Raw genomic sequence first — 18517 nt, 5'->3', positions numbered from 1 at the left:
CCTCAACCCATCAGCCAAGGCATGAAGCCATCGGCCCATTTTATTTTCCGGCCGACCCCTTTTTCATCTGCTTTTGGCAGATATTTTATGCCATCTGTCACAGCTGGCATGCACATTTCAATCCCTTCATACACGTGTATGGAGGGATTTGCACCTTGTGTTAGCTTCTTCAAGAAACCTTGGAATTGGATTCTTATAAGAAGGGAGCTCCTCCTCCCTTCTCAAGGGTTAGAAAAAATCTGAGGAGAAGTTATATATCTATCTATCTCTATATCTCCCTCTCTCTACATTTGTGTGTGCATTTTTGTTCTAAAGTGCATTTTGTCCATACTTTTGCACTAAAACACCTAGAGTTACACCATCCTTGTATGCTGAGGTACTAGGAGGTTGATTTTAAGGTTCTTGAGCTAGTTTTGATCAGAGAGAGTTGCTGGTCTTGTGTTCTTGAAGTTGTTTTTCAAATGTGAGATTCTAAACTTTAGATACCCCATTCTTGCTTAAGCTTTTACACATACTTCTATATTGTTTCAAGCTTGACTCTAAACTACAAAAAGTTCTGATTTTGTATGCTTGTTATGGTTGCTTAAGGTCACTTTTTGGTTGGGGGTTGTCTACCCCCTTTTAGGCCTTGTTTGGCCTTGTTTTGTGCCTTTACTTTTGAGCTTTCGGATCATCTTATTTTGACCTTCCCACCACTGAAATCCAAAGGATTCTCAGTGGTGGAGAAGTGGTTTTGGAGTCTTGTATAGGAGGGGGACACCCCTCTCTCGTTATGTCTCATATGCTTGTGTTGTTGGCTTATAAGAGTAGCATGATCACTAAGCATGTCTTGGTTCTATTTCAGCACTTTTTAGTGGCTTTTAGGACCTACCTTAACTCTATTCCATGTTGGCTTGACGGCATCTTGCATGCTTCACATACTTGTAGAGTAATCTTGCATGTTTGCATAACATGCATCTTGTGTTTGGACCACTATTCTTGCATGTTTTGGCTCGACTCCAAGGAGCTTTCCCTCATGTTTTTACCATGATTAAACTTTGTTCGGTGTTGTCTTGGTCATCCATGCATTGTTTGCATAGCCTTGGTTCATTCTAGCTTGTAAGCTTTGTGCCCTGAGTTCATTAGCATGTGTGACTTGAAGTATTTTCATGATTTGGCATCATGTGAAATGTAATTTTAGTCCATGTTTCATGGTCACACACTTGCATTTATCACCTATTCCATGCTTTGGATAGTTTGTGTTTCATGCCTTAAGAATAGGTCATTGTGCATGCCATCATACTTAGGCCTTTGGGATGCCATCTAAGTGGGTTTTGGGCTCATTCTAACATGCCATAACTCTGATTTTATTGGCCTAAGTCATGCCATGTTCGGTTGTCATAGGTGTAGTGCAATTGCCCATTTTGGCCTTGTATGCGTCTTGTTTTGTGCTCACCTTTGTAGCATGTTTTGGCCTCATCCCATGCATGTTCTAGCCTTGTTTTGGACTGCCTTGGGACTGTTTTGGGTCACCTTGGTCCTTTGGGGCTTGGTTGATATGGCCATGGTTCAAGTACCTTGGCTAGCTTTGAACTTGAAGTCCATTAGCATGCCTTGCTTGTGTTATGTGTTTGATTTGGCATCACTCTTAACATAATTTCAGAGCTTATGGTGTCACCATACTACCATGATTGTCACCTCTCGCTCATGTTTGGGTGTTGTGACCTTATGCCTTAACTCTTGGACCATTGCATGTGCATGTTCATTGTGCGTTTCGTTCTATCACTTCATCATTTTGGCCACTATTTTGGTATGGCTGAGGCCTATCCATCTTCAGTGTAAGTCCATGGATCATGCGGTTTGTGTGTTGTTGTATGCCCATCGCATTGCATGTTGTTGCATACTTATTGTTGTATCATTGTTGCATGCTTATCACATTGTATGTTTGCATATCTAGGATGCATAGTAATATTACATATTTACTACATACCATGTTGTTTACATGTTAGGTTGCATTGCATTGCATTTGCCATGCTCATGTTACATTGCCTTGCATTTCCATGTTGCATTGTACTTGGTTGCATGCATTGCATTGTGTTTGTTTTGGGGTGTCAAACCAAATACGGGGAACGAGAAACGTTCGTACTTAAAGTGACGAAACGTGCCTCAATCCTTAGTCGTCGACACTCTTGATCAAGCATGATAGAGTTCTAGGCATTCATATGTTTTTTTTTGTCGCATTCATTCCACATTGATTTGCACACTTGGCTCCTTTGGTCATCATGCATTGAAATGCGTGATTGATGCCTCGAGGGTCGACAACCATACTCCCTTGATTTCATGACATGATAGGGAGGGTGTTTGTGCACACATTGCCTTGAAAATGCATTGTCATGCTCTGTTTGTCCTCTGCTGCAGCAAACGACATTCTGCAGGGAGAGATGGCCGGTCGGCCATCTTTAGTGCCGGCCGGCTACCAATTTATGGCCGAGAGCTCCATTATTGGTCGATGACTAGTTCCCCTTGGCCGATGGCCTTTCCACTTGGCCGATGGCCTCTCACAGCACCTAGAAGGTGATTCAGAAGCATCCTTGAGACTTGTGCAGTTTTTAGAGGTGCAGAGCAGTGTAAACAGAGGCAGCATGAGCATGGCGATAGATTTTCGAGCGGAGCCGAGCATGCATGCATTTGTCCCTCTTCCCGAGGCCTCTTTACTGCTTTAGTAGCTTAATTAATTTGTTTAATTAGTTAAGTGTTGTGTAATAATTAATTAGATAGTTAGTTAATTAGTCAATTTGTATTATTCTTTCGGACCCTGTGTCGAGAGGGCGAATTTTGTAATAAGTGTTCGTGAGTGTGTGAATGTCTTCCAACCCCACGTCTTTCTCCTTTTTACTTACCTGCTTTTGATGGTTAGTTCAGGGTCATTTTCAATTAACATCCTTATGCTATGCATGTTTGCATCATTCATCTGTCTTGCATGCACCGGGCTCGGCGCATCATACAAACCGCATTGTATTTCAATACCAAGTTGAATACATGTATCAATTGTTGCATTTCACATGACATTTTAGAATAGCTGAGCCTACGTCTAGTTGCATTTTGTATGTGTTACATTAGCCATCTTAACATGAACTAGGATCATGCATTGATTACTAACTAGGTTTTGTTTTGGCTCAGAATACTCGGTGAGTGTTTATGCTTTAGCATCCTTGTATGAGTGTGAGTGTTGCCATGATAGCATGCTTGTCATGAGCCTATTTGCTTATGTGATATAACTGTCTGAATGCCTGTGGGTGAATGTTGGATTACTTGAATTGGAACAATTCATTGAAATGCGAGTTTTAAACCCACTTGAGAGTGACAAAATCATGTTTTCTAAGCCCACTTGAGGGTGGCAAATCCACGTCTTAACCTACTTGCGAGTTGCATTTTCAAACCATTTTTAAATAAACTAACATGAAATGTTTTGTTCCAATTTAGGCGATCTAGTCTATACTTGTGTGTTGTGCGCGTCACATAGTAAATTCTAGCTAATAAACCAGAATAAGAACGCATATGTTTTCAAAAACAAAATATCATGCTTAGTACAGGCTGATCTTTAATCGGGCGAGCGGGGGTGCTCATAGATGACCTTCCCCAATCGTACCCAAGTTCCCGAGCCGAGGCAACTTTGGTGATGACGGACACGTGGCCTTAGGCAACGAGTCAAGGTTTCCTAAATTATCCCAAAATAAAATATTTAGGTGGCGACTCTGTATCTGGCAAAGCAGTCCATGTTTGGCACTTCTTTCTTAAAAATCAGTTTTCCAAAATGATTTGCCGGATTTGGACTCTTTGGTGATTTATCGTTCTCGCATTGCACTTTGCAAGATTAGACTCAGAACCATGACATTTGAGTCCGAATTGTAGAAGCAAAGCCCGAGGGCGCATCTACAGCACCTAAGTCTTAAGAGCTGTCAAAAATGGGGTGGCTACAGTATGTCGTAGGGGGTGGGGAGGGGTTTCGGCCGTTGGATTCTTCTTTCCTCCTTCCGCCCCATTTTTATCATTTTCTATGTCTTTTTGCTTAATAATATTGAAAGCTTGTCCTTCCAATCCTTTTCTACACCGTGACCACCATATTGCCACCTTCTCGCCTCCATGGATCCACCTTCACTAGATCTGCCTCATCTCCTTTAGATCTGCCATTGGCCACCAGTATTGGTGTTGCCTCTCTCTTTTTTCGATCTTCCAGATTGATGTTTGGCTTACGCTCAAACTTTTACCATCGCGCCTAAAATTTTAAGATCTAGTTTTAGATATTCTCACAATTCAAAAACTGACACTGTGTAGACACTCCATTTTTTATCTCCCTTAAGACTTGGGCGTTTCACTCTGAACACTCAATAATGAAATGTTATACTATGTAAACTCTCGAATTTTCAACAAAAGAATTCTTTTTTGAGCTTCAAACCCAAACCTTGCACCCCATTTGGACCAAAACCTTTTTTTCTCGCCTGCCCACTCAAAAAACAGCAAGACCAAAAAAAATGACCGACAGGCCACTTTTTGTGGGCCCGCCGTACAAATGATTTGCTAGCCAGCCATGTTTAGCGAAACAAATATTTTGCAGCAACAGGTTGCTCCCATACACGGGATTTGGCCAACTACTCTCTTTTGAAGATATTTATGTTGGAAGGTGGTGGAAACTCTACAAAAACAACACCTCAGCTCAGAGTGTAGGGTTAAACTAATTTTCCAAAGGCTTAGAGGTTTACCAAAAGCTCTTCTCTACCCGTTTGACTATAGATACGCACACAATATATACACCATTGAAGCTTGATTTTAAAGCTTTTTGCTGAGATTGAAGTTTGTGAACCAAGAAGCTTTTCCTCTTATCTGGAGGTTGATCTTTCTATTCTTTTCATTACTTAATTTCTTGTTCTTCATTTTAATACCGATTTTTAGAGTATTTTAGGCTTTAAAATGTGATTTAAACCTTGTAGAAGGTGGAAGGGTTAGCCACCCTTCCATAGGCTTATTCCTTAGTATTGCTCTCTTATTGTTCTTTATGTTCTTGCTTCGTTTCTTTCACTTTTACCACTGTTTTAGGTAGCTTTTGATTGAATATGAACTGTATATATGGGTTTAAAGCTTAAATAGATAGTTCAATTCTTGTCCTCTATTTCTCTTCTTTGAAGATGTTGTAAAGCTCTCTTCTAGTTCCATCTTTGTAGCATAGAAATGGATGTTCCATCCATGTTTCATGAGTAGGAACATGAGCTTACAACCATCTCTTCATAGTTTTTATTTCTTGCTCTTACTTAGTCTTGTTCTAACTTTGCTTTGAAGCTACATGAGAGCCCTTTTATCCGAATCATTGGACTCTCTTCTAGTTCCTTTTGTAGCATGGAAATGGATTTCAATCCATGTTCCATGAGTATGAAGAAGAGTCTATTTGTTCTCCTCAATGATGAAATCTTTTGTGTATAAGCTTTGTCTTCAAAAATGGCTCCCTCTAAACCTATTCTCTCTAATTGAGTACTCACTTGCTCTTATTTTCCATGAGATTCAGTAGGTTTTTTGCCATCTCTTTGATTGCTTGTTTCATAATTAGCCTAGTTAGTTTTGTATCCATTGATTTTCATCCCGTTGATTCACTAATCATCATCTAAATACCCTTGGGATGTTTGATAATTTGTGAAGTAAACCTACTCTCTCCTTGAAAATCTCCATGACAAGAGAGAGCAGGAAGGATGAGCATCCTTTGGAAACCTTCTGTTTTGCTATGTTCCAGTTCTGTTGTAGTAGGACCTTCTCCAGAAGTAGTGGCCGGCCGACCAGTTCCCTGTATGGTCGACTAGTTCTCTAGGCTGGCTGACCACTTGGTTTGTATGACTGTGGTGTCTTTCCAGTGAAATAGAGCAGATCTTGAGGCCCAAAATAGAGCTATTTTCATACTGTAAACAGAGCAGCTTCTGGCAGTGAGTAGGGGGGTTTCCTGAGGATGTTCTCGTTTATGCTCATGCGATTCCCCGCCTCTCATTCAAGTCCTTTAAATTAGTAGCTTTGAGATTTGTATTTTGTAATAATTAGCTAGTAATTAATTAATTAGTTCATTCATTTATGTTTGTAATAATTAATTAATTAGGCCATTTGGACCCTCTTGTGTGAGGGCAAATTTGTAATATTTGATGTATGTCTTCCAACCCCCATTTCTTTCTCCCTTTTACTTACATGCTTACTGTGGTTGTATATAGCATCATGTTTTCTTTTATCATTCCCATGTTTTGTATCCATTTTCACATACATTAAAATTCGGCTCATCATGCATAATGCTCTTACCATTTCCTACTTGATTATGTGCACTACCTCATGCTTTGAGTTACTTCACATGTCATGTTAGTAGCCGAATCTAATAGTTGCATTTTTGTATGCATTGCATTAGCCATTTTGCATATTAGGATCATGCATTTGTCTAACTGTATTCTTTTCTTTGGTTTGCCTTGATTGAGTACTAGGTAATCATTTTTTCTTTAGCATATTACATATGTGTTTGTGTTGCCATGTCAAGCATACTACCATGAGGCTACGTGCTTATTCGAACTACCTTTTTCAATGCCTGTGGATGAAGGCTATTTCGTTTAAGTTGGAATGACTTTGATTATTGTACATATGACCTTGCTTTTCTTTTGAGTTGCACATATCTAAAAACTCTTTTCAAAGAAAGCATGAAATCGAAGTATTCCAAAGTAAGTGACGTGGTCTATACTTGTTTGCTTCACATAGTACTGTTAGTATATTAATAATCAGAACATGAGCATATAATGTCCATAAAATTCACATCATGATTAGTAGAGACCGATCTTTGATCGGGTGAGCGGGATGCTCAATTCATGACCTTCTCCTCTCATACCTAAGTTTCTGAACTGAGACACTTTGGTTATGACGGACAAGTGGCCTTTGGCATGAGTCACGGGTTTCCTAAATTTCTTAAAAATATTTAGGTGGCAACTTTAAAATCTGGCAATCTAGTCCATTTTTGGCATCTTTGATAATTAATGGATTTTCTAAGATTTGCTGGATTTGGACTCTCATTCATTTTTCTGTTTCACATTGTACTTGTGAAACTAGATTCAGAACCACGGGAATCCAAACTGTAGGGCTATCGTACCTGAGGAGACCAAACCCCTCCGAGGAGCGCAAAAAACTAGCTACACACTGTTTAACGCTTTCATTTCACGCTAGGCGATCACCTCAATCTCAATATTCCATATTGACAAGCGGAGGTAGGGTCTTCAGATTTTAAGTTGAAGGTTGCAGTGTAATAGTATGACGACCCCAACACGCATATCATTATTGCATTTATCTTGTTATGTGAAATTTGAATGTTTAAATGTGTGTTATGTGCTTAATTTGTTTATATTTGTTTGAATTATGGAATATCTGTTAGAATACCTGTTTTGAATTAGAAATTGAAGGCTTACATGAATTCAGAAACCAAAATTGACAAGTTTGATAGACTAATTTGAATATTTAGAACTTTTTGCGAACTTTAATTAAAATTTGATTCAGATTAAAATAATTAGGAATAATTAATTTGATATAAGTTAGATTAATTAACCTTAAGTTTGTTTAATTAGCCTAAGTTAATCCTATGTATATAAGACTAAGAGATGAGGGAGAGCTCATTTTCTACACTTCTTTTGTGGTGGATTTTTTGAGAGAAAGAAAGGAAACATAATTCTAGAGTGAGAAAAGGAGCTTTGTGAAGAGGAGGAGTGGAGTCGAAGGAAATTAACTTGTAGAACTTGAAATTAAAGCTTAAGGTAAACAATTAACCTTGAATTCTTGTAATTAATCCAACTAAAAAGTGTGTTCATGAGGGAAATTAAGGTAATACATAGATAATTAGTAGAATTAGCTTGTAGATGATGAAAATTGGCTTAGAACGGACATGCATGCATAATTTCATCATATTTCACTACCTTAAGCATGAATTCTATCATCTTTGTTGGATTTAAAGTTAAATTGCATTTATATCCTTGATTTTGAGAAGTTTGAAGGTTCGAGTTCATGATTTTAAGAACCAAACTCATAGTTTGAGAAGTTTGAAGGTTTGAGTTCATGATTTTAAGAACCAAACTCATAGTTTGAGAATTATGAAGAAATATGTTTAAAACTTCACATGCATGGAGGTTTTGTTTTCAATTTTGTCAAATTCATGGTGTTTTGAGTTAATGATTTTTAATTGGTTCTATTTCCATGTTTTTCAAGGTATTTTTAAGTGTTTGAACCAGCCATGCAAACCTATGCATTATAGACTTATGTTTTGAAGCTCAAAATTTTGTTTTGAACACCCAATTTTTGACCTCATCGCTCAAGCAATGAATTGACCGCTCGAATGCACATTGCGAACATCTAGTATTTTTGTGGAGCCTTGCATTCCATTTGAGCGACAAAATGTTCACTCAAGCCTACTTTGAGACCATCCAGTACTTTTGTAGACCGATCAGATCGCTCGAGCAATCAAGAGTCCGCTCGAGAGAACACCCTATTTTCAGTAATTTTTGAAGAACACTTTCATGTGCATATTTACACTCTTATGTTCTTTCTAGCATTCTTAAGCATTGTAAAGGCTTCATTAAGGAAGTAATAAGTTAGAAACCCACCTAAAGAATTGAATTGTATCAAATCGGAATAGAATTGAATTAATGATGTTGTTTGAGTGGTATGTTTCAATGTATATTTGTTATGTGTTTTGTGTAGGTTGGTCACCCAAAACTTAACGTCTGTTCAAGTCCACTGTGAGTAATATCTCTATAAAGTTATGTTCAAAATGTATATTGAAATTGTTCAATACAGAAGTTTATGAAATCTTATTTTGTATCTATGAATGAATGTCCTTTTTTGAAAATGCATTCATGGCATCCTTTAGTGAGGCCCTTTCCTGGGGGACATAATACTATGGCCCATGGATTAATTGAAACACAGAGATCTCTGATGTTCGACCTTAGTGGTCCACATTGAATTGCCCATTGTGGTTCTATTGTTTGACCCGTTATTGAATTGACCTTAATGGTCCCATTGGCTTCGGCATAGTGATATATTGTTATTCTATTGGATGTTACCATGTATAATGATTTGAATGGATATTGTTAACACAAAGGATTGATATGATTAGATATATGAATTGTTTTGGAAATTAAAAAATATGTTTTATGAGATGTTGGATTTCATTCATTAACCTTTATATTGATGTTGCTCACTGGGTTTTATCTCATCCCCTCCTTCTCTTATATGTGTATATATGTGTATATATATAGGTGAGCACATGGATGATCGGGCTTAGAGTTGCTTTTAGGAGTCCACCCTTTTGAGAAGCTGATTGTGAAGTGTCTCCGTGATGGGGGCGTTGCTTGGTCTGTAGTGGAGACAAGCTTTTGTCAAACCCTTTGTTTAGTCATTTTGTTTTTGATTATATGTAGAACATGTTTGCACATATGGAAGTTAAAGTTGAAGTTTAATATTATGGAATGATGAATGTGTTTTAAGTTTTTTATGGAGTTTAACATATAAGCATGTCTCAATGGACTTATTTATTTCAAGTCTTGCTTCTGCTAAGCCCTGTAAATTATTTAATGATTTGTATTTGTCTTTGACGCCGAAGGTAATCTATGATTATTGGCCGGTCATGACCTAAACCTCTAGGGACGGGTTAGGGTTTGTGCAAATGGAGCTTTGGATGCGTTTGGCAACTTGGATTTGATTGTTTTTAGTTTGCTTTTTTATTCTTTTGTTATTTGTTGTAATAATCCTCCCTGTGTGGAGGTTGTGTCCTTTCTTTGTGAGAATTTTTTCTTTTCCTATAGGGATGTTATGATTCTTCTTCCTATCATTACAACAAAATTGGGTTTTCATGGCATCACATCAACGACATACAATAAATGCACGCCGTGGTTTCTAACTTTTACGACTTGCTTTTTTTGCATGTCGTAAATAATTTTCCAACCACGGCGTGTCTATTGCGTAGGTCGTGAATGGTAGTAACGATGATTTCTTTAACGGCTTGCAATGTTTGCCGTAAATAATAAAACTTTTTATGACATGCATATGGCATGCCGTTAATACATCACCTATACACGACACACATACGCCAGCCGTGAAATGTATTGCACTTTTCACAATGCACACAACGCTTGCCGTTAAAAGTATTGCACTTTTGACGACGCACACATCGCCTGTCGTTAAAAGTATTGCCTTTTTACGACGCATAATGAATGTCGTGAAAGGTATAACCAAAAAAAAAAAAAAAATAGCACCAAAATGAAATTTTCTGGTGCCAATTCACCAAAAAATAAAAAAAGAAGAAGATAATAATCAAAAGCCCCAACTCTCAGTCCTAACACACAAAATCAACCCTGAGTTGGTCTCAAAACTATTCAATTGCAAGTCAGTACCAACTTTGGCTTTAACCTTCAACCCAACCTTCAAAACCCACCACGAATCTCCACTTTCTTCATCATTATCTTCGTCGTCGATACTGGTTCCCAAGCTCAATCTCTCCTAAATCGGCTTCTTCCTATCCTCTCGTGATTCCTAGCTTCACGTCCTCAAACAGATCACCGAGGTCAATCTCAAATGTCCTCTCAAATCAGATTTCATCAAACTCGCCTTCACCTTCGAAAAATTCCAAACCTCCAATTTTTACTTCTCCAAAATCAATCTCACCAATCCCAATCTATTAACTCTCCTCTTCGGGCAATTGCATCCCCGATCTAGAAATCTCCATGAATGCTCGATCTGAAATGCACAACATCGACTCCAAATCTAATCACCATGACTACTTGTCTGCTGGTAAAACTAATCTCCCTTTGATTTACTTCTTCTTATTATTCTTGATTTACACTTCTATGGCTGGAATTTGGACTTACATTCTCTACACTAAGTGATTGCCTGCTTATCATATCCATTTCTTCATGTTCTCTATCTTGATTTTGAAAGCTTTGAATCTCTTGTGTGAAACTAAGGAATCTGATGAATCTCTAATCTCCAAAACCCTAGTTCAACTTCATTTTTTTGAGATTATTAGTTGGTTGAATGTGAATTTTGATCTCATTGACAGGTTGAGAACTTGAAAGCTCTGCTTGAGGTCGAGGTAAGATCGATTTCTCGCATTATTTTTATTTTATACAACAGACTATTTTCATTGGTTATGCAACAGTCTATTTTCATTTGCAGATTGTCAACTTGTTGTTATTGCTTGTCTCTCTTTAGCTGCCAAAGTTGAGGAAACCCGAATGCCCCTTTTCTTAGACTTCCAAGTATGTGATATTATATTGTATTGTTAAATATGCAATGTGGGTGTTTGCAAAAATGTCTCATTGAATGGAAGGAAAATCAAAGGGTGGTTTTTTTTGTTTTTGAGGGGGGCGGGGGCGGGGGGAGGGCTTTAATTTGTTCAATTAAGGTTATTTTTAGGCTATAGGTGCCCTTTTTGAAGAAATTGTCTTTTTCATTGCTGTTTATTTGTTGAAAAGGGAAAAGAAAAAAAAGTTTTCAAGATTCAGGGTTCCATGAACTTTGATCAGTTGAAGTTATGGGTGAAATAGAAAATTACTTTTAAAGTTTTGCTCTCAATCTTTTGGCTTTGACTATGGAAATGTTATAGACATTAAAATGTTGATTTAGTTATGTTTCACATATTGAGGAATTTCTTCACTTGATTTTGGAAGCTTGAAAATTGTAAAAGTTTTGATAATTTTTAATTTTTTTATGATGGAAATTTTCCTATTCGAAGTCTGAATTGGCTAAACTTGGAAGAACTTGTCTTTTTTCATTGTTGTTTGTTTGGTAAAAGAGGGGAAGGAAAGGAAAGTTTTCAAGATTCACATGGAAAATTAGTATTCCATGTACTTTGCTTAGTTGAAGTTGGGTGAAATAGAAAATTGCTGTTAAAGTTTTGTTATCAATCTTCTGGTTTTGACTATGGAGAATATTGTCGACATTAAAAGGCTTTGCATATTTTTAGTTATGTTTCATATATGGAGGAATTTCTTCACTTGATTTTGGAAGCTTGAAATTGTGAAGGTTCAGATAATTTTAAATTTTTTTATGATGGAAATTTTCCTATTTGAAGTCTGAATTGACTGAGCTTGGAACGGGATTATGTGCCGACTGTTTTTGACAATTTTAGTGCATATGTGGTTGTGGATGAGAGCATTGTTAATTTAGGGCTTTGGGATATAGCAGGTAAGTTCATATTAGCTAGTGATATCTTCTTCTTCAACAAACTCTTCATAAGTGTTGGATTTGACTTGTTTGTTTCATGGAACAGGTCAGGAGGATTACAATAGATTAAGACCCCTAAGCAATTGAGGGGTCGATGTCTTTATACTTGCATTTTCTCTAATTAGCAAGGCTAGATATGAAAATATATCAAAAAAAAGGTAAGAATAATGTTTTCATGTAAAGATAGATGCCTTTCTTTTCTGATCATAAGATAATTTTATGTCTGATTAGATGGTATGTTGATACATGCTTTTTTTTTTTTTCTTGGGGAGGTTCTGTTTTCGATGGTCAGTGGATTCCTAAATTGAGGCATTATGCTCCTGGAATTCCAATAGTTCTTGTGGGAACAAGGCTTGTTTAGATTCTCTTTCCTATCCTTTTCGTTTGTTCTAGTTAGTGATACTAGTGGCTATTTTCAGACATTTGCATCTAGAATTCTGTCATAAATGTGAGATTTCTTCTTTGAAAGTTTTCACCAGAATTTCTTTGCGCCCATGGTTGCAAACTTACTTATATTTAACAATTTTTAACCCCATTTCCAAGTTCTTTTGAAGCATATCTCGATAATTAGGCCATTTTGACATACAGAAGGGAAGTTTTTGCAGAAACGTCTTCAGTTTTGCATCATTTATCCCCAAATATCCATGATCTATCTCTCTTTTCTTCTTCTGTTTTTGGGGGATTAATAGGGAAGTAGTAGAAAGTTTCAGTTATAAGCTTTTCACAAAGCTTTTCTTTTATAGTTGAAAAGTGCTAAGCTGCCATGTGAGCCTGAATAAAATTACTAGGTTCCTTCAAAATTAATAGCTTCTTGCATAGTTACACTATGTAGATATTCTGGAACTTTGCAAGAAAGGGTTAATATTCATTGCTATTGTGGCACTTCTCTAGCTAATGAAATACACGTTTGTAATTTCTTTGAGCTTTGTGGAATTGCTCGTGGAATTTCATGACCAGGGTCAACAAATTTAGTATTGTTTTTGGTATTTCATGTAGGCAGTGTTGAATCCTAGATATGTACTACTACCGTCATAATTATGCAGCATTTAATTTTAATTGAAGCTTTCATTTTGGCTACTAAGATCCATTTAGCTTCCTTGTATATTATTTTTAATATCTCTATAAACAGGATAGACATCAGTACTTAGAGGTGGAAACCTGAACCACTGGATTTGATTTTGCTATTAATAAGAGAAAAACAATACAAGATAGTTTTAGTTGCAAGTTCAGTCTGGTTTGGACCAAGTCAATTGCCACCGAACCATTTGAATAGTTTCAATTTGGCAATGTTTGATTTATAGTTCTATCATGACAAATTGGTCTTAGTTGTTGACAGCCTAATTGGATCACCATGACAGAGTAAGTTAGTTGTTGGCAACCCCATTAGATCCCTATAGGCAATTGAAAAATTGTTCTCAGATTCTTGGATCCATGAGGTGGCTTATGAGACCAGAAAAAGTTGATGGCATTTTTTGTAGACTATTGGAATATAGTCTATTTTTGTTTTGTTAGGTAGAGATACTAAACCAAATGAAATTGAGTCTTGAAATTCTCATTTCAAGATGTAGAGACTTCTTGATGTTTCTTTTTCTGACCCATGATAATAATATCAACTATTGCTTCTCCAATACCAATATTCTCTGTTCTTGGCGTCTTTAGAAGTAATGCTTGTCTGCACTGACTTGGAAGGAAATGTTTCAACTTGAACTGAGGTCTTTGCTATTATCATGCTCTTTATCATGTTTATTTTGTTATGTTGTATGTCAACAGATTTGTACTTGTAAACTTGTATACAGTAATTAAGAGTAAGGTTTGGCTGGGTGTGATGCCTAAGTTTGAGTCTCATTATTGCTGGGTGGATTTTAGTCTGACTGCTGCGCCATGCAACTTCCCGTATTCTCCTAAAAAAAAAAAAAAACATTTGTCTATGGATATTGAGTTCTATGTTATGATCAATTTTGAACCTGTCATTTTAGTTTTGCAATTTTTTTTTATATGAATGTTGTGCGTGAAGTGAACAGTCCTTTAGAGTGAATGACCTTTTATTTTGCCTCCTGTAGATCTTCGGGAAGATAAGCAGTTCTTTGTAGACCACTCTGGTGCTGTGCCCATTACAACAGCTCAGGTATATGTGGTGTTCCTATGTTTGTAAAATTATTTTTTTGCCATTGCACACTTGTTTGCATCTATCATTTCTAAAGTGTGTTAGTCCCTCCAAGAGAAACCGAACTTCCTATCTTTTAAAGGGAGAGGAGCTGAAAAAGCTGATTGGAGCTGCTGCTTACAATGAATGCAGTTCAAAAACCCAATAGGTGGATATATTTTATTATAATCCCGTGCATCTTCATGTAAACTTCTGTAATTACCTCACCATTTATTGGTTATTATAAAAATTTTCCTTTTATGCAACAGTCTATTTTCACTTGTAGATTGTCAACTTGTTACTGTTTCTTGTCTCTCTTTAGCTACCAAAGTTGAGGAGACCCAAGTGCCCCTTCTCTTAGACTTCCAACTATGTGATATTGTATTGCTAAATACAAAATGCGAGTGTTTGTGAAAATGTCTCACTGAATGGTTTTTGGGCATTTTATTGTCATTGATTTATTTCTTTGTGTTGTGATAAGGTGGAGGGATCAAAGTTTGTGATTGAAGCCAAGACAATCTAGAAAATGGAGCTTCTTAGCCCTGGGTGTTGGAAAGTATGGGTTAACTATGTCAAAGTCAATGTGCCTTTTGTTTAGAACTTTTTGGACAATTAGAATTTAAGGATAGTTCTTTTTGGATGGTTTTGAATTAAGGTTAGTTTTTGGATGTTTGGAATGTATATATTGATAATTTTTTGATGTTCATAATTTATGGATATAGTTTATTTTTTATACTTGAAACAATATTTTGGTGATTGATTGATGTTTTGTGATACTTGTTTGTAATATTTGTTAGATTGTACAAAATTGGTCAAATAGAACCTGTTGAATTTAAAAATAAAAAAAATAAAACTGCATATTCTATGGCATGTATAATGAGTCGTTGTATTACATATTTTATGGCGCAATCAGCGTTGTTATTTGTCTCACCAATTAACGGCATGTAAAAGTTGTTGTAGAAAAAGTAACGACGCACAAAATCTGCCGTTAAATAGTTTTTCTATAGCATGTTGACACACAAAATCTGTCGTTAAATAGTTTTTAATGGCGTACGAAACATGTTGTTGAAAATGAATGACTTTCTATGACTTATCATAATATGATGCGCGCTGCACGTCGTAGAATGCACGCCGTAAAAATTCTTTTTTGTTGTAGTGAATGAAAGTTTGTTATCTCTTTATGAGATCTTTTGTTACCACTGTACGAAATTGATCCGATTTTTTATCCATTTTGTAATGAAGATTTTCTTCTCGATCTTAAAAATAAAAAAAATAAAAAATACACATCTAAGTATACCATTGGAGCACACCATAAACCTATTAACTAACAAACATTAACACATAGGAATGAATCCCACTTTTATTATTTTTTGTCATATAATATATTTTAACATACATTTTAGTTACACCATGAAAGATATTCTAATTGAGCTAAATAATTAATTAAAATAATATCAGTAATTTTTTTAACTTAGAGACTAAACTAATTCACACTTCCCATGCCAACGGAGAACTATTTAATACATTATTAAACCCTTATTTGGAAACATTATTTTAATAATTTTTTAATTTTTTACAAAAAAAAACTGTGTAAAAAAATAAAAAGAGTGATATGATAATTTATAATAATTTTAAAATTTTTTAACTAAAATACGTAATTCCAAAATGAGGCTTAAGATGCTTGGAAACACCACGTACTAGTTAGCAATTTGAAAAACACTTTCTTAGCACTTAAGAAACTGTATCCACCATCAATTATTTTCCGTGGAGAGTGACATGGGATAATATATTTAGAAGTAATGGTATATATATAAAAAATAAAATAAAATAAATATTATACTGAATTATATGAGTAATGTTATATTAGTAATCTCCAATACGTTATGATATTATTTGTATTCTATTTTAAAACTTATTGACATAAAATGTGAAAATTAGTATAAAAATATATATAAATAAATATATATTTTTAATATTTATGTTGAATTATAAAAGATAGTAATTATAAGTTAATCTATTGACACGAGTTGTGACAAAATAATTTTTTTATTATATTTTATTGAAATTGTTAAATTTATATTTTGAACTCATGTTTTATAAATATAGAGGTGTGGTTCATGCAATCACTTATTTATTTATTTTTAGAAGCATAGAGAGGTTGAATTTGTATAATTTGAAAGTAATTGACAGTTAATTACTAAAATATTAGGTTTTTTTTTTAAATTGTAAGGGGCAATCAACCACTCTAAGTCCATCCTTGCCTCGAAACACTAATTTTAAAAACTGTATTTATCCACCCTCTATTGTTTTTAGGGGAGAGATTTAAATTATATTCAGCGTGGTTGGTTTAAGTTTTTTAGATTAAGTTTTTTGAAAATTGAATTTTTTATTTTTCGTATTTTTTTATTATTAGTGAATATTTTTAAAATTTTAAACAATTTATTTATTTTTTTAGATGTACCTTACTTAGATGTATCTAAAAAATAAAAAATTTGTGAAAAAATATTTTAAAAAATTAATAAATATATAAAAATACAAAAAATATACTGAATTCTCGTTTTTTTTTTATATTTTTGGTATTTAGTGAATTTTTAAAAGTTTTTTCACAATTTTTTATTTTATTTTTTAGGTATATTTATGTTAGGTATGTCTAAAAAGTAAAAAAAAATTCAATAAAAACCAAAAAATACGGAAAACAAGAAAGTAGAATTTTCCGAAAAGTATTTTTGGAAAAGAAGAACCAAGCAAAGTGATTGTTTTTAGGGAAAATGTAAATGAAATATAGTCATATTTCACCCACATTTATCTTCTTTTTTTTAAAAAAAAAAAAAATTTATGATCCGAATACAACATTTCTATATTTATGTAATCAAATGGAATTATTTGTATTAAGTAAGCTCATAACTGATATTATTTGTATTGTATTTTAAATCAATCGCAACAAAATTTATTAGTGGACAAAATTGAAAAATAAAAATTAATTGCATAATAAGGCATTATTGGACATAAATTAAATAAGTGCACTTAGCCCTGGTTTGGCAAATTATTTGGGCTAAATAATCACAAAAAGACAAAAAAAAAAAACAAAAAAACCAAAAAAAAAAAGGTCAAAAAAGCCAACAAAAAGTTTGTCATTTCAAAACCAAAAAGCCAAACAAGAAAACTAAACAAACAAAAAAGTCACAAGTTAAAAAAAGTCAAAAAAGTAAAAAACTAACTAAAAAAGTCATTATCAAAAGACCCCTTATTTAGATAAATGCATTATTTGAGTCATATCACTTATCTATTTTTTTGTATATATTTTCATAAAAAGTCAAAAAATATATTTATTTAGATCATCTCAAATAATTCCTAAGTATTATAATTTTTAATTTATCAAAATATCACACAAATAAATATAATATTACAATCTTAAAAATTTTATCAAAATTTATAAATTTATTTATACTTGAACCCACACTAATCCATTTCAATCAACACCATACAAACACATTAAGGGTTGGTTTGAGGAGTGGGTTGATTTTTTGACTTTTTGACTTTTTTAATTATTTTAGCCTGAGCTAAAAAGTTTGGTTTGGGAATGACTTTTTGACCTTTTTTTTTTTTTGTGAGAGAAGAGTGTAATGATTATGGGTTGGATGTGATGTTTTATTTGTTGTGGCTAAAATAACATATTTTGTCTTTTGTGGCTATTTTAGCCACAAACTATCTTCCCAAACGGACCTTTAAAAGTTTTTTTGGAAAGAATTTTTTTAGCATGATTTTTAATTTTTTTACTAATCTCCGTTTGGAAAGATTTTTTTTGACTTTTTGCCTTTTTTGTAAAAAAAATAAAATGATTATAATTTAAATGTAATATTTTGTCTTATTAATTTATTTAGTCTATTTTATCTTTTTACAAATAGATTATTTTAATAACTTTTAAATTTTTTAAAAAAAATATATAGAAAAATAAAAAAAATAATATCACAACTTATAATAATTTTTTATTTTTATCTTTGATTGAAAGTTAAAGTTGTGAAACCTAACATCAACCATACTCCACTTGCGACAAATGTGTCGGTTCAAAAAGGATAAAAATAAATAAAATAAAAATAAAAATTTCCAGTTGGCAAACGGGGA

The 18517-nt window shown here is 34.3% G+C and overlaps 1 long non-coding RNA gene across 12 annotated transcripts; it reads left to right on the top strand.

The window, feature by feature from the left end:
• The first annotated feature begins 10348 nt into the window (after positions 1 to 10348).
• On the top strand, positions 10349 to 15151 carry LOC114300331 (uncharacterized). Of its 12 annotated transcripts, none has more exons than XR_014350227.1 (6): positions 10349 to 10818; positions 11087 to 11119; positions 11203 to 12410; positions 14313 to 14377; positions 14499 to 14610; positions 14877 to 15151. It is a non-coding gene; the product is annotated as an uncharacterized LOC114300331 (long non-coding RNA). The 12 variants fall into 12 exon arrangements; XR_014350225.1 differs by having other exon boundaries at positions 10350 to 10818; positions 14499 to 14564; XR_014350228.1 differs by having other exon boundaries at positions 10350 to 10818; positions 14499 to 14600.
• The last annotated feature ends 3366 nt before the right edge of the window (positions 15152 to 18517 follow it).

Source organism: Camellia sinensis, chromosome 14 (genome assembly GCF_055761805.1).
Source record: "Camellia sinensis isolate YWXY chromosome 14, ASM5576180v1, whole genome shotgun sequence".
In the NCBI taxonomy this organism is placed as follows: Eukaryota; Viridiplantae; Streptophyta; class Magnoliopsida; order Ericales; family Theaceae; genus Camellia; species Camellia sinensis.
This window is presented reverse-complemented; position numbering and strand designations above follow the sequence as displayed.